Consider the following 17,136-nt stretch of genomic DNA (forward strand, 5'->3'; position numbering starts at 1 on the left):
CGAGCCGAGCCCGATATTGGCAGGCGGATAGTGAGGTCTTTTTCACTCACCTTATTGCGCGCGATGGGGCGGCAATCTGGCTTGGAGTGTACTAGACCCCGGTGATATTCCAGATTTTGAGCTGTATTGATATGTGGACTTAGATGAGGATTTGTATGCTTGAGTTGCATTTCGCATTGTATGGCCTTGGTATGGTCGACATCATCCTTTGCACCGTATGGCCTTGATACGGCTAATGGTATTCTTGTCATTCATCAGCAGCTTCCGCATTACTCTGATACTGCATAGCTACATTACCACCTTAAGCATACACTTTCACCACCCTCTAAGCTTTATAAGCTTATGCACGATTGCTGCGTGCATCGCAGCAGCGCTGAGGTTTAGGCGCGTGGCCAGATCATTTTTGGAGTTTTGTTCATCTTTATTGTATTTCCTTATGCTCATTGTACTTGTAAAGTTTTTATTATAGTGAAAATGTGATGGAGTTTTGGTTGTTGTTGTGGGTTATGCTTTTGGTTATGTTTATTACGAATCAAGCGATGTTGAAAATCCTCCTTGTAGCATCACAGGATCGGAACCTGGCGAATGGCGCGAGAGCCGAGAATGGGGTTCTACGGAGGTCGCGCCGGATTCGGCGATCGGGAATTTTGTGAGCCCGGTTTGAGTTTGGGCGTGAGGACCACTGCACTAATGGCTCAATTACGATTTACTGCATGACTCTTTTGATCCCTCTATTTATACTAAGAGATCTCTCTCCCTGTCCTTTAGTCTCTCTGCTAACTAGCCACTCGTATTGCCTCTTACTCGCACCGCGACTCGCACACATCTCGCTCAGGTTCGCTCAAGGTCGCGAAGGAGCGACCATCTGCGACACGATGCGGACGTGCGAAGTGCAAAGTACGCCACTAGCGCCTCTACCGACCACACTACCTCACATGCCCACGCCCTCGCACCTAGCCGTGACCGAGTCCGAGACCGAGATCGAGCTCGAGCCCGAGCCCGAGCGTTCCAGTGCTACCCACTGAAACACGCAAGGTCCATAGTCCACGGACTAGGTAGGTAAATATTATAATACTCACATCCTTCATATAAGCTACAGATTTTTCTCTTCTCTTTTTCACGTGGGACTATTCTCAAAAACCCACAAAAAAGTATTTTTCAAAAATGATCTGGAAAAATAGATGGACGGCATGGATGAAACATATACATCACGGTGGAGCCAACAGAGCACCGACAACTAGCCAAACCAAGGAGGAAGCTCCAATTGTTCTAATCAGACCGAGTCAGGGGTGCCGGATCAACGGTCCGATTGCTTCATGGTGCACAACCATATTCACAAACCAAACTCACGACAATCAAACGGTCAAAGTTGTCGGTTCTCTGTTGGCTCCACCGGGATGTATATGTTTCATCCATGCCGTCCATCTATTTTTCCAGATCATTTTAGGTGTAGATCTAAAAAATGAGCGGATCTAAATCTCGGGGGGACCACACCACAGGAAAACAGCAGTGATTGAATGTCCACCGTTAAAAAAAGTGAGCAATCGGTTCATATTCACAAACCAAACTCACGACAATCAAACGGTCAAAGTTTCTCAATCACTCTTTTTCATAATGAGTCATAAAGACGGTGTCCTATCAGATCAACGGTCCACATTGCACACATGTTTGCCACGTGTAAAGTACCACGAAGTGCATGTCCAAGTAGCATTTCTCATGGATAACTAACTGAATTGGACGGAGGAAAGAAGACCCTTTCAATGGAATGGACGGCAACAGATTCAACGTTGCATCTTCTACTTCCACATGGATGTATGATACATTTACCTCTCTCCCTATATATATCAACCCCAAACCATTCTCCTTTCACAACTGGAAAAGTTTCCAAGGTTCCTAGCCGTTGGATCTCCTTTCCTTGATTAGTAGAGAGAAGAGAGGGAGTTTTTGAGATGGCCCACCACATTCTCTTCTTGAGTTTTTTAGTTCTCAGTTGCTCTATTGCCTTAGCCTCATATCCAAGTCCTTTACAGGATTTCTGTGTAGCCAAGCCCAATAGTCCAGGTATTTCCCCATCACTACTACTACAACAACGGTCACTCTATCATTGGCCAGAAATCAAGGTTTCAAAACTCGGTGACTCGGAACGACTCATGCGATCTTGAGTTGAATTGCAACTCGGTTGAGTCAGGCCGAATTAACCCACATTCTAAATGTCGAATCATGAGTTCAAACTTGACTGGGTCCGAGTCGACTCGGTCGATGTGCTAAAAATGAGATAGTATTTACATTTTAGTAACATATTTCATTTCACTAATTTAGATTATGAATCTTGGCAGTGTTGGTTAATGGATTAGCCTGCGAGGACCCGAAGCTCGCTCAAGCCGGACGATTTCTTCTTCGCTGGGCTCCACAAACCAGGCAACACATCAAACTTCCTTGGATCGGCGGTCACTCCTGTCTTCGCAGCCCATTTACCTGGACTTAACACGCTCGGCATCTCGATGGTTCGCGTAGACTATGCACCATGGGGCCTCATTTCTCCCCACACTCACCCACGGGCCACCGAGATCCTAACGGTTGTGGAGGGCACCATCTACGCTGGCTTTGTCACATCCAACCCTGACAACCGTCTGATCGCAAAGGTCCTCCAGAAGGGCGATGTGTTCGTCTTCCCAGAGGGACTCATTCACTTCCAACGTAACGTCGGGTATGGGTGTGCCGTTGCGATCTCGGCCCTCAGCAGCGAAAACCCAGGCAAGATCACCATCGCTAATTCTGTCTTTGGATCGAACGGGCCCATTCCAGCCGAGGTCCTTACCAAGGCCTTCCAGCTGGACAAGGCTGCAGTAGATAATCTCCAGTCCAAATTCTAAAAACCTATCTTTCTAGCTCATTTGTTGTAGCATTGGTTTTTCTTACTTTGATGTTGATTGGAGTTCAATGTTAGTTGTTTTAGCTGCTGGAAGACTCCATCAGAGTCCTATATAAGTGTGATTGCATTCTTACATGAGTTGTGTTAGCCATTGAAAGCCTCAAGTAGTATCCTAATACAAAGGGTGGTTGTGTTCTTTCGAATCTTATATGAGTGTTGTTAGCCATTGAAAGCCTTCAGTAGTATCCTTCTAATGAGTGTGAATTCAAAAGAGTTCTACATTAGTAGTGTTAGCCATTTAAAAGTCTTGACTGGTATCCTTCTATGAGCGAGTGTGATTGTGTTAGTAGTGTTAGCCATTAAAAGTCTTGAGTGGTATCCTTCTATAAGTGTGATCGTGTCCTTTTTAGTTTCATAAGAGTTGTGTTGGCACATTGAAAGCCTATATTAGTGTCCTAATATGAGTGTGATTGTATTCTTTTTATTCCCATGAGTTTATGAGTAGCTGATGGTTTAACCCAATTCTAAAATGTTCGGGTTCTATGGACCCGTTTAGAAATCCCAGCAGGTTCGGGTCCATGTTCCCAGCCAAACAAGCACATATGAAAATACGACACACATGTGCAATATCCAAGCTTTCCATCAGCTAACGACTCTTTTTAGATCCGAGCTTTTCATCAGGTGGACCAATGTACAAAATCAACAAATGGTAAACAAAACTTTATTCGTTATTTGTTCTTTCTTTTCTTTCTAGGTTGTCGGTCTAGTACATTAAATGGCTGATTTTGAGATGAAAAGATATGATATGGCCCACCTGATGAGAAGCTAAGATCTTGCACCTGTTATGTTGGCAAATGATACAACTAATCACACGGTAGAAACGAAATTAACATGAAAGCATACCAGATAAAAGAGATGTAAAATTTAAAATGGTTCATATTTTCGTTGTCTATCTGAAATTTGTAACGTCTATAAATAATGTAGAATAGATTAGGCTACTAACACCGGGCTAGCTAGCTGTTTGGGAAGGGCCTGATGGCCGGGCATTTTGAACTGTTTGGGCAAGGCCCATTGGCCCAACGGTCCGGCCTATTCGAAAATTTGATTTTTCCTGACTTGAAGCCAGGCCCATTGATCGCCAGCAAGAGTTTCCTGTCTCAATACTAAAGGAAAAAAAAAGAAGTTCTGCAAGCTGATCAGAAGTACAAGGTAAGAAGTCCTGATAAATTTAAATTGTATATTTTCACAAATTAGATGAAAATCTAATTTATGTGTGCTTTGTCCATTCCTCGAATACAGAATTAGCAGTAATATATAATACTGCTTCGTTGTTTAAATTTTTTTTTTTATAAAAAAAACAGAGAGAGTAATTTGTTATGTGCAATACCAAGATCCGAAAGAAGGTACTCGGTTATGAGAAGAAAGGGAAGAGGGAATTTGAATTTATTATTATTATTTTTTTTTCAGAAAGCCAGTGGTAAATTGATACCATGTAAAATTCGAAACGTTCACGTCCTCTCTATCTGTCTATGAATCTCTATATAAATGATGTACAATAAAGAATGAAGATATTAAGTAATTTTAGATGATGTGACGCAGTGATGAATGTGATGAGGTCGATCACCGTCTTCCTTAAGGATAATTACTCCGAATCCACGGAGCTTCTCTGGACTCCTCACAAAGACTTTTTGAGTTCACGAGGAAAGACAGTAAGAAAATAGAAATAAATTTGAAATTTAATTGACAAATGACTAATGTGTCTCCTTACATCATTAATAAAGAAAAAAATAAACCAAAATTCGTAATTACCAAAAATAGTAAAATTCTAACTCTAATAAAAATCTTAATTCTAATAGAACTCTTCTAAATCCTAATTTCTAAAAATAAAAAATTCCAAACAAACTTTTCCTAGAAGAGTCCTAGCATAATTTCAAGTTATTTCTAAAAGGAAAGAAAATCTAAAACTCTAAAAATAGAAAAAATAGGAATTACTAAAAATAGTAAATTTTTCCTAAAAATTCGTTTTTGAGCTGAAAGCATGCGTTTTCTGACAAAATGAATAGATGCAACCTATGTTATGGGTCGGTTCATCTCGGAAGAATCGTTTCAGTAAAGATTGATAGGTTGTGCGCCCCGTAACGATACGCAGATTAAAAGTTACGATCAATTTATGATCCACCTTCTTTTGGACCAACCATGCTAGGAGCGTATTTATGATGCATTCTACATCAAACCCCTCCACTTAAAAAAAAACTCGTCCTCGAGTTACTCAAGGGACTTGGCTCATGATTCAAAGATAACTTTTGATGACAATGTTTATTAGCCATTTTCTTGTACTTGGCATTAGGCTCTTGAGTTGACACATTACATGTACTCATGCTCTCCTTAACTTGGCTAGTATAGATCAGTTCCTTCACTTCTACCTTCAAGATCTCATATTCCTTCTGATAATGTGGATAATTAGGCAAACTTATTTCTGTGACAAGATCAATATAGTTTTGTATATCTCATATGGGTGGCAATTTATTAGGGAGTTCATCGAGCACAATTGCCTTGAACTCCTACAACACTGGTTTCAAATCCCCTGAAATGTTCACAGGCTTCATATATTCTTTCTTTTCAATTAATGCGTATATATCTCTTGTTTTCTCAGATTGTTTAACAAAAATATATTCAATTGTGAGAGATTGATTCTCACCTTTAGAAGTCTTGGATTGGTTCTTCGTTCCCATAGAGATGAGGCTAGTCTTTCTACCGTCTTTTGTAAATATAAATGCGTTATCCCGACCTTTATGCGTAGCAATAGCATCAATATTATTTTTCCATGGTCGACCAATTAACATATGACAAACTTCCGTGTCGACTGTGTCACAAAGTACTTGATCCTTATAATTTTTACTAATGAAAAATAAGACAATGCATTGTTCAATTACCTCTATTTTATTGACCTCCTTGATCCATCCAATCGTGTAAAGAGATGGATGCTTTTTTATTTTCAGTTGCAGCTTTTCCACCATTATTTTCGACACGAGATTCTCACTGCTCCTAACATCGATGATTACATTACAGACTTTTTAGCTTACAGCGTACCTCGTTCAAAAGATGTTGTCTTATTGTAATTTTATTTCTGCCTTTGGCATGTATAACCGCTTCCTCACGATCAAAGTGGTGGCCTGCGATTTACCATTATCTGATGATGCTTTGTAGAAATTGGGGTTATATTATACAGTGACTACGGGCGGTTGAGCATCATTTTGAGCTCGGGGCGGAATTAGCGCATCTGCAATACGGTTGAAGGTTGCCCGCAGCCCTTGCATGGTCAACTGACACTCCCGGTGGAAAGCTTCCATTCTTTCCAAATGATAACAAATCCTTATATCACCGTCCACAAGATTTTTATTCATACCTTTATTGTTTGCCATCAGCTCGAGGGGAGTCCTCGCTCTAATACCAAATGACGTAGGGATGAACGTGATGAGGTCGATCACTGTCTTCCTCAAGGATAACTACTCCGAATCCACGGAGCTTGTCTAGACTCCTCATAGAGACTTCTCGAATCCATGAGGAAAGAGAGCAAGAAAATAGAAATAAATTCCAATAAATTCGAAATTTAATTAATGAATGACTAATGTGTCTCTTAACACCATTAATAAAGAAAAAAATAAAACAAAATTCGTAATTACCAAAAATAGTAAAATTCTAACTCAAATAAAAATCCAAATTCTAATAGAATCTTCTAAAGCCTAATTTCTAAAAATAAAAAATTCTAAATAAACTTTTGCTAGAAGAGTCCTAACATAATTACAAGTTATTTCTAAAAGGGAAGAAAATCTAAAACTCTAAAAATAGAAAAAATATTAAAAAAAATTAGAATTACTAAAAATAGTAATTTTTCCTAAAAGTTTGTTTTTGAGCTGAAAGTGCGTTTTCTGACTATACCAAGATTGATAGGTTGTGCGCCCCGTAACGATACCCAGATCAAAAGTTACGATCAATTTATGGTCCACCTTCTTTTGGCCCAACCACCCTAGGTGTAAGCCCCGTATCCTAGACCTTACCGTTCCGTAGACTTCCGCGGTCTTCTCAGTCGAATTTCGGCAACCTTCGATCCTTAACTGGCATTTGCGCACGACTCTGATTCACATGCCGTCAACCCGAGTCAACTCGACCCGAGACTTATACCATTGCGACCGTGCCGATGCCGCGATTCCAACGCCGTGTCTCGTGCGTCAATGCGACGCTTAGATCATGAGATGTAACTCGCGCATTGTAATAGCTATGGACCACACATTTGCGGGGCCCACATATCATAATGGCACCATTTCCTAGGTTATCATGGGGTGATGTCATCACCCCATGCCAAGTAATAAATGCTTACAAGCAATTATGGCATTTATTCTCCCCATGGGTCAACCCTAGCATTTATGGCCTTACATGAATTAATTACTCTCTCTCTCTCTCTCTCTCTCTCTCTTCTTCTTCTTCTTCATTTTTCTCCCTTAGCAAGAGAAAAGATGAAAACGTCCATGGTAGCCCTCCCATTTCTAGCGACATCCACCTTAGATCCCCTTCAATCCAACCATTGGAAGTCCATCTCCACCGTTGAAGGAGCCTCATTGGAGCTTTGGAGCACTACGGAGGAAAAAGAAGGAATGTGGGTGCATCTTTAGGGTAGATTTCTCCATTTTTATGATGTGGGTGCTTCTCTCTCTCTCTCTTTTTCATTTGTTTTGTGTGTGAAGGTGTGATTGTGTGGCCCACTTAATGTGTTGTGAGATGTCCAAACCGTTCATCAAATGGACCTCACCTTGATGTGTGTCTTATGCACACCATCCAAACATTTGGTGGCCCACCCTGATAGCACGTTTATGGGTGGGGCCCACCTTAAGTGTGTTATATTCAGCCGTCCAGCGTCCTTGGATGCTGGATGGGCTTCACGGTAAAGTGTGAGCTGACGGTGTATGCACTAACGCCAGTGGAAAAAAAGAAGATTTGGGTGGGCCACTTGTGTAGGCCTCCCTTAATATATATTTTCAATCCAAGCCGTCCATCCCCTTTCCTACCTCATTCTAGGCATTGAGCCAAAAAATGGAGCCAATCGGAGGTTCTGATGGGCCATAGCATATTAAATGGTGGTTTTTACTGTTGAAACCTACCCCGATGGTCTTATACACTGAAATACTTTGAATGTTGGACTTGTTTAGTCCGCATCAGGCCATGGAATGCAATGAGCGGTGTGGATCTACCTGATGTTGGCCGTATATATGAAAAACCGTAAGAAAACGGTTTTAAAATAAAAAATAAAAATTATAAGCAACAGCTGCTGCTGCTGCTATTGTCAGAACTAAGGACGAGCGCAGGACACCTGCGCTATGTGCGGACGGGCAGGATAGGGTCCCACTCGTGGGCCCCACCATGATGTGTGTATGTCATTCCAATCGTTCATTATGTGGGCCCCTGCTTGAAGTGGGTCCCCTCCAAAAATCTGCCTCATCCGGATCTCAGATGGCCCACACGGCAGGAAATAATGGGATTGAGCATCTGCCATTGAAACCCTTTCTGGTTCTCACAGAGGCCTTGGATCTTTATGAAATTGGTTTTTTCCCTTCAATCCAGGTCTGTGTGAAGTTATCAACGGATTGGATGGAAAAATAAACATTTTGGTGGGCCCCACGTGGGACCCAATGATGTACGTGTTTCTATCCACACCGTCCACTCTCCCTGGACGGTGGGACCCAGCCCCACATGTGGGGCTACCATGGTGTATGTGTATGTCAAGGCCGTCCAGGGCCTGGATGTGGTATATAATGTAAATAATTTTAATATATTATAATATATTATATTAATATATATCATATGATATATATATATATATATATTATATTATAATATAATATTACATGTATATATTACATATATACATGAGGGTGGGCCCTACGTGGGACCCACCTCTGCCCTTCTTGTGCAGCAAGCTGCACGTACAGGAGGTATATCGCTACTGCCCCTTTGACGGCAGTAAACCTGCAAGGCCCCACATTGATGTATGTATCTTTACACCGTCCACTGTTTGGACGGTGGGGCCTACCATGATGAACATGATATATCCTTACCATCCAAACATTTTGAGATACCATTTTAGGGCATGAGTATAAGGATGAGTCAGATCTAAAGTTCAAGTGGACCCCACCATTTAAATAGTGGACAGTGACATTCACCATTCAAACTCTTAAGGGCCATAGTAGTTTTAAATTAAACTGATATTTATTTTCACTTAATTTATCACTATGTAAACTTATGAATAGGTTGGATTTCAAATACATCACGACGGGCCACACCATGATGTGATCAATTCTTGATCAGGTGGACCACACCACAAAAAAATTAGTGGAGGATTGAACGTCTATCATTGAAACCCATTTGGGTCACGAAAGTTCTGGATCAATGGGGAATTGTTTTCCCTCTTAATTCAGGTCTTTATGACCTTATGACTAGGTTGGTTGGAAAATAAACTCTATAGTGGGCCTTATGAATTATTTACCCGTGAAAATTATTACCTCCATTGCTATTTACGGTATGGTCCAAATGATCCTTCATTATGATCCTTTTTGAGATGTGATTAGACTCATTTGATGTATTTGTGGCCCGTTGTTGAGGCCCACCTTGATATATATGAGGCCCATGTGATGCGGCCCATTTGATGTATTTAGGGCCCTTAGGTCGAGGCCCAATAGGATGTACATAAGGCCCATTGCAATGTGTGATTCCACCATAGTTTGTGTAATAATATTTATGGCGGGCCGTGCCTTGGGAGCAATGATGGTTTGACATCCATATTGTAAGATTAATGTCAGTTAAATATCCACATTGTCACTCTCCCTAGGGCCCATTGATAGGCCCAACTTGTTGTATATGAGACTCATGAGCAGGGCACACCTGTGATGTATATTAGGCCCATGTGTAGGGCCCGCCCATCGTGTATTAAGGCCAATGGGTTGTGTCCCATTGTGATGTATTTCCGGCCCAGATGACAAGGCCCGATGTGGTGTATCCGAGGCCCATGTGATGTGGCCATTATAATATGTTCGGGGGCCCATGGGATATGGTTCATTGTAATGTACATGCGGCTCGTATATGGGGACCATTATGATGTTGCATATGGCCTTGTGTGAGGACTAATGTGATTGTATGTGAGGCTTATGTGTATGAGGCCCATTGATGCAACCCACTTGATGTATATTGGTCCATTAGTGCGGCCCATTGATGCAACCCACTTGATGTATATTGGCCCATTGTGTAGACCAGGAGCTGCAGCCCACCGTGACGGGTATTAGGACCATGTGATGCGGTCCGTAGTGATGTATATGTAGCCTTGTATGAGGCCCAAGTAATTTATGTTGGCCCATATGATGATGCCGACATGACGTAAATGAGGCCCATCATGATTGTATATGAGGCCATGGGCGCACTATATGTTTAGCCCTATGTAGGTCACTCATTGGGAACAATGTTGGTTAGATGCCTCATTGATGGGCAATGACGGTTAGATGTCCTCATTGTGATATTCCCTTAGGCCTTGTTAGACCATTCTCTTTGTGAGTTAACCCAAATAAGTGGCCCCATTCATCAAAAACAGATGGCTCCGTGCTATCGGATTGATATAACACGGCCGAGAGCTGATCTTTATATTATTGTTGATTAGTTGTCTATCTATGGACCCCGCCTTGTTTATATATGCTGGTTGTCGGTGCTGATTATCGTGCTGATTGTCAGTGCTGACTATAGACGTTGATTATCGGTACCGATTATTGAGTCTAAATATCGAGGCCGATTGTTGAGGTCCAATGCGATGTATATGCGACCCGTATTAAAGGATCGTTGTGATATGCATTTAGGCCGTGTTTAAGGCCTAATATGATGTACATGAGGCCTATGCGATGAGGCCCATTGGGATGCATTTGAGGACCAGGCTATGTAGCCCATTACAATGTATGTTAGGCCCATGAGTAGGGCCTGCTTGTTGTGTATATGTGGCCCTTAAGTAAGGCCCACTGTGTTGTATATCAGGCCTTTGTGTGGGGCCATAGGCCCATTATATGTTTGGCTCTATGTAGGTCATTCCTTGGGGGCAATGTTGGTTAAATGTCCACATTGTCGAGGTCGATTGTGGATGCCAGTTGTTGATATCGATTATGAGTATGTGACAGTTTAACATCATGATACATGCCCATACGCATCATCTGCATGTTTGTTATGAGATGTGGTTGATCATTGCATATGTCATTGAGCATGTTGTTATGAGACTCCCTGATAGGCGGAGGTTATCTCACCTGAGCACGCTGTATGTACAGGATTGATGCATGATTGGATTGTATGATTCATGCATCTCACATTATGATTACTGTACGCCCTAGCGACACCAGGGCCGTAGCCTCCACAGACGTATCGTGGATGGCAAAATAGGATACCGAAAATGTTTGGTTCTAGCATACAGGCGCCATAGATGTCCCTAGGTGAAAATTCCTAAACCTCCATGGCCAGGAGACGCCCCAACGTCGAGATCGAGTGGATATATATGAGCACATGAGGGCCGTATACCAGTAGGTCGCGTCTCCCACTGTGTCATGGTCGGTTGGGAGGGGGTGTGACCTTGCCCGCCTGAGTGAGGGGCAATATCTAGGTTGAGTTTGACCAGCTTGAGGAATGGATCAGCTATCGACGAGCCGGGCCCGATATTGGCAGGCGTATAGTGATGTCTCTTCCACTTACCCAGTTGTGCGCTCGGATAAGGGCGGCAAGCTGACGTAGTGTAATAGACCCCGGTGATGATCCCAGAGATGAACTATTTTGATATGTGGATTTAGTGAGCAGAAGATGCATACTCATTCATGCATTCATTCATTCACTATCCACTCGGGTTGGTGGTGCGCACCTATTTGTTACGTGTGCCTTCGCAATGGCCAGGATTTCGGTTGGGGCCCGCGACTAACCTGAGATCAGGAGTTTACCACATTGAGTTTGACTATCCAAATTTAGGTATGGGACTGGTTTGGATAGAAGTCCCTTGTGATAGACTCCATAGCCTGCGATACTACGTACTATCATCCCGACTTTACACTCCAGTATGGTCGTTCCATTCGCACCGCATATTGCATAACATCGTGGCATACGGCATTTTGGGCTATTGTGTCTTTGCATTTATATGGTCTAGGTATGGCTGACGCTATTTGTGTTACTCATCAGGAATGTATATTGTATTGCATCCTCTGCATCTGATATTTGGCTATCTATGATTTCTCATTTGCATAGTTGTTCTATATTGTGTATTCTGACATTGATTGACTCATGGACTTGTCCGTATTTTCGCTTATTCTGTCATCATATAATCTTGTCAATATTCCTGCTTACTCTGATAATTCATGATCTTATCAATATTTCTGCTTATTGCGATATTGTATGATTTATGGATTACCGGTATTTCTAGTATTATATGATGATGTCATTATGTTAAATACTTGACACTTACCTTGTACACACTTACACCACCCTTTAAGCTTTCTATAAGCTTATGCACGATAGATGCGTGCAGGTGATGTTACGTTGCAGCAATGTTGAGCTTGGAGCATGCGGCGGTCTTCTGGAGCTTGGTTTTTATTTATGTATTTCCTTCCAGCATTGTACTCAACTGATTATATTAGTGGATATGTGATGATGATGTTGCCTTTGTGAATTGGGTAATCTTGTGGTTATGCTTATTGCGAGTTAAACAAAAAAAAATCCTCCTTGTAGGATCCCAGGATCGGAATCTGGCGTATGGACGCTGGGAGCCGAGAATGGGGTACTACGGAGGCTGTCGGCACCGGATTCGGCGATCAGGATTCCTGTGAATCCGATTTTCGAGTTTAGGGCGTGACACTAGGAGCATATATGTGACGCATCTCACATCATGATGCTAATTACAAAATCTAATATGATAGAGTAATAATGATATAATATGCAAGAAACATCAACTGAACCAGTGCACTAAACTGCTCAAACATTAGAATCTTTCACTAAGAGCCGGCCCTCAATGCAAGGAGGAGGTGAAGAACAAAACCACCCTCCATGTTGTAGTCATGAGTAGTCTTGTCATCAGCAAGCTGCTTGCCTCTAGAAATGAGCCTGTGAATGGGGACCATCAAACAGAAAAATAACAATGTCAGATGCCATGCATATATTATATGCATGTCGACTGGATCCAGCGCTAATGAGAGAGGCATGAGAAATGTACTACCTCCATGTCATTGTGCATATGTGGCACACATGGACTAGATCAGAACCGTTCATTTCATAAGTTAAAAGGTGAATGGAGTATTGTTTGAGCAATTCTATCAAACACAAGGCCGCATGTGTTAGCTCATAGGTCAAAAGGTGAATGGACTATTTTTGTGCAATTCGATCAAATACGAAGTCACATATGTTAGCGAGGCTTTTATTCATTTAACGTGTGCAATTAGGAAAGTGCAAGCATGCTAGAGTCGTACTTGACTCAATATTCACTATATGAAAAATGAAAAAAATTGACAGCTTAAAACCAACAAATTTTTAAAAATTTATCAAATGCAGGTGTGAATTACAGGTATCAAATTATTTTCGTCGACCCTGAGGAAGTTATCAAATGTCAAAAATGGTGTCGGTGGGGACAGAATTCGATGATCATAACTGGTCAAATAAATATTTGACAACCTGGGGCCGTTGTTCTGGAGCTCAGTTTCTACAGCTTAGAGAGTCAATGAAAAATATAATCAACGTCAAGGCCATTGATTTTCTTAGATTATTTCAAATTTCAACGTCTTTGTTTGAATATTGAAAAAAATAGTAGAATTTAGTGAATTTGGAGCCTCGGGGCTATGACTATATTTATACACCTGATACACATTTTAATATAATCTAAAATCATCATAATCCACTTTTTTTTTTTTTCAAATCAAATAAAATACAATTAATAATTCAAATCAAATAAACACGATTAATGTCATAATAAAATCTTCATATTTTAAAAATCTCAAAGGCATGATTCATAAAAGAAAATGCAAAAATCCATACATATCCAATTATAAATTTATAAATCCATCCACGAAAAATATATAATTCCATTCAAATTTAGGCATGTATTTCCAACTTATATAGTGTCAAAAAAAAATGATATATACATATCCAAACATCAACTAATAAGTACCAAAATATTAAAAACAAGTTCAAAAAATTAAATGTCAACCCCTCAACACTTTAGTCATGACCCAAGACTACTTAATAACCTCTCCTACATCTACATCTGCAAACACCATCCCCTCATGTTAAATCATGTCTTGTACTCCACACTGCATTTGAAGATCTCCATGATGCAGACGTAATAGTAAGTTAGATTAGGGTCCTCGGCATGAACCAGTATTTCAATAACTCGTCTTAAGAGTGTCGAAAATTCTTCAATAAGCATTTACTATTAGCCTCTCGTGGGAATTGCTAGTGCTTTGCCCGCTCGTAGCCTATCATGAATATATTCTCCAGTTCTCACCTATTAATAACTAATGAAATTAAAGTTCACTCTGACAAGTAAAAATGCAAGTATTCTAATAATTAATACTCGATAAGATATAACTAACTAAAATTCCTACTTGAGAAGATCTCACAATCGGCATAGCAGAAAATCCTATGGACAATTGGCTCATACAAGTCATCTCTGTCGCATAGAAGCCATCTTTGCCGCCATCGTCTACACTTGTTGAGTTACATTGAACAGTTGACTCTCCACCATCTCTAGTCTACTTCGGAGGGAGTTATATGATACAACCTAGTCATCATGATACCCCATCCCATACCCATTACCCATCATTTCCTATATTTTCCTTAAACCACTGCAACGGCATCATGCTCTAAATTTTTCTATCCAAAATGGGATCAACTGCAATGATGTTTTTTATTTGTGTGTGAAAAATCATTAAAAATATAAAAAGTTGGATAATTATACAAGGTTTTAAATTAAATAAATACCTGTGTCGATCTCAAGTCGAAAAACTTCTCCCAATCTTGTTGCTTCACTCACTTATTCTATTTATTTATTTTTCGTTCCATGTCAATATCATCGGATTCCTAATAATCTTTGCCTAATCTAAAATTTCAATCACTCCAACCTTTACTAGCTTTCTTTAAGAAGTAATCTCAGTGATCCTCTTGCACATCATAGCGAGACTGTAAAGAAGATGAGAAAATAACTCAAATTAAACACTATGGATATTTTTAAAATAAAAAGTGAAATTAATGAGTAGAAACATATGCGTTCAAGTAATTAACCGAGTTTTCAAACATTACCTAAATAAGATGTCAAAGTAAATCAAGCACCATGGTGGGAACTTGATTCCATGAATGGTATAATGGAGAGACATTGCCTATTTCATACCGACTGATCTGCGTAGCAAATTCTAGTGTGTTGTCCCTAGTAGGTTACCCAATCGTGTTGAAATCAACATGGCGACGCCCCTCAGTAGATATAGTATTGTAAGAGGGTGCCTGTGCTGATTAAAAAGAAGCGGCAATATGTATCGATGACGGAGTAGATGCCATAGGTGGCGTCAATAGGCATGGAGATGAGGCATGAATGTCCTCCAGCCCCGGTATGGTAGAAGTGGAATTTGGTAAACCTTTCTGAGACAATGGTTGTAAACGCAGAATAAGACACAAAGAAAGAATTTATTCACTGTTTTCAATAGGCTAAACCCATCATTAGGATCACCTAGTGAAAAAAATAAGCCCTATTTACTCAACTGGATGACTTACACAATAAAAAAAAAAATGTTGTTTGATAAATAAAAAAATTTACAAGTGTAGTCATGGATGAAAAAATCTTGGATGACTTAAGATTCTAAAGTATCACTTTTAAAGAATCATTTTTTTCATCGAACGCTCTACAACTAATGAGAGAGTTGTCTACATACTTATCATCGTGATAAGATTGGGTCATTGTACTTTATCGTTGTGTAACCTGCATTTCAATTGATTGTGTTGTTTTTTTTCTTTCCTTGGTGTAAAGCTCAGCTAATAGATTTCTGACTACTTGGTGGAGATCTTCTGTTAACCAATCCACTAATAGAAGATCTCCACCAAACAGTCAAAAATCTATCTGTGGGGCTCTGCACCAAAGCAAGAAGAAAACATAATCAATTGGAATGCAAGTTATATGATGAGTTTATTTTTAATTTTTTATCAGACTCTACGTAACCAACGAGAGAGCTGCCTACATAATTATCATCATGATAAGATCAGGTCATTATAGTTCATCTCTATTTTTTCATCCATCTTTTGATTAAATCCAATGACTCGATTGATGCAATATATTAATTTCTATCATTATGTTTTGTGACATTTTCTCGTAGTGTTGATGTTCAAGGGCCCACATTCATCATTGTCACAAAAACTAAAGGATCTTCATAAGCATTGGCATCTCATTTTAATATCTTTGCAGCTTTTAAGACAACATGTCAAGTAGTCGTAGGCCTGCTATGATACTTTTAATAAAAGACTTAAGTTGTTTGTGATGCAACAATAAAAGGCTTGTCATTTTCTTCTAAATTTCTCAAACTTATCTAGATTAACATATATTAAATTCATCTATAGATCAACTAAATATTTATTTGAGCCTTCTGCACACACCAAATCACAATAAAAGACCATCTCTCTAAAGTCACTGTAGTCTAGCTTTTTTTTTTTTTACAATGATGTAATAAGTGACTTCTTCATCCACCAGATATTGTAATTTTTTGTGTTTTAAAATAAATAAAAATTATTTTTAAATAATTAAAAAAATCTAAATTTTCAAAAAGCCATAAAGGCATTTTGTCTTGTAGTCGTGTAGGTTTAACCCCACATCGGATGGACAATGATAAAAACTTGGATTTATAAGAAGATTTTGTATGGGACTTGGGCCCCTTTCAGGGGGCATATGAACTTTTTTCGGGGGGAGGGGGGCTATGACATCAGCCCCAATCTATGCCACAAACCACACGCGCACGCCGAGCCAGGCCAAAGCCATGGATGTAACGTGGCATAGTGCGGTGTAGTGTGGTATGGTGTGCATGCATGCGAGTCACACTTGATTGAATAATATATTAAAATCTCAAAGCAACACAAAATAAAACCACTAGATTTAACTGGCAAAAAAAAAAGTCTTAAGCCACACTGACAAACACTTTGATTTTAGTATATCCCCATCAAATTTCGCATGAAAGGCTCAC

General features: G+C 40.1%; 1 pseudogene; it reads left to right on the plus strand.

The window, feature by feature from the left end:
• The first annotated feature begins 1,575 nt into the window (after nucleotides 1-1,575).
• LOC131220364 (putative germin-like protein 2-1) lies at nucleotides 1,576-3,024 on the plus strand (annotated as a pseudogene).
• The last annotated feature ends 14,112 nt before the right edge of the window (nucleotides 3,025-17,136 follow it).

The sequence above is a fragment of the Magnolia sinica genome, chromosome 12 (assembly GCF_029962835.1).
Source record: "Magnolia sinica isolate HGM2019 chromosome 12, MsV1, whole genome shotgun sequence".
In the NCBI taxonomy this organism is placed as follows: Eukaryota; Viridiplantae; Streptophyta; class Magnoliopsida; order Magnoliales; family Magnoliaceae; genus Magnolia; species Magnolia sinica.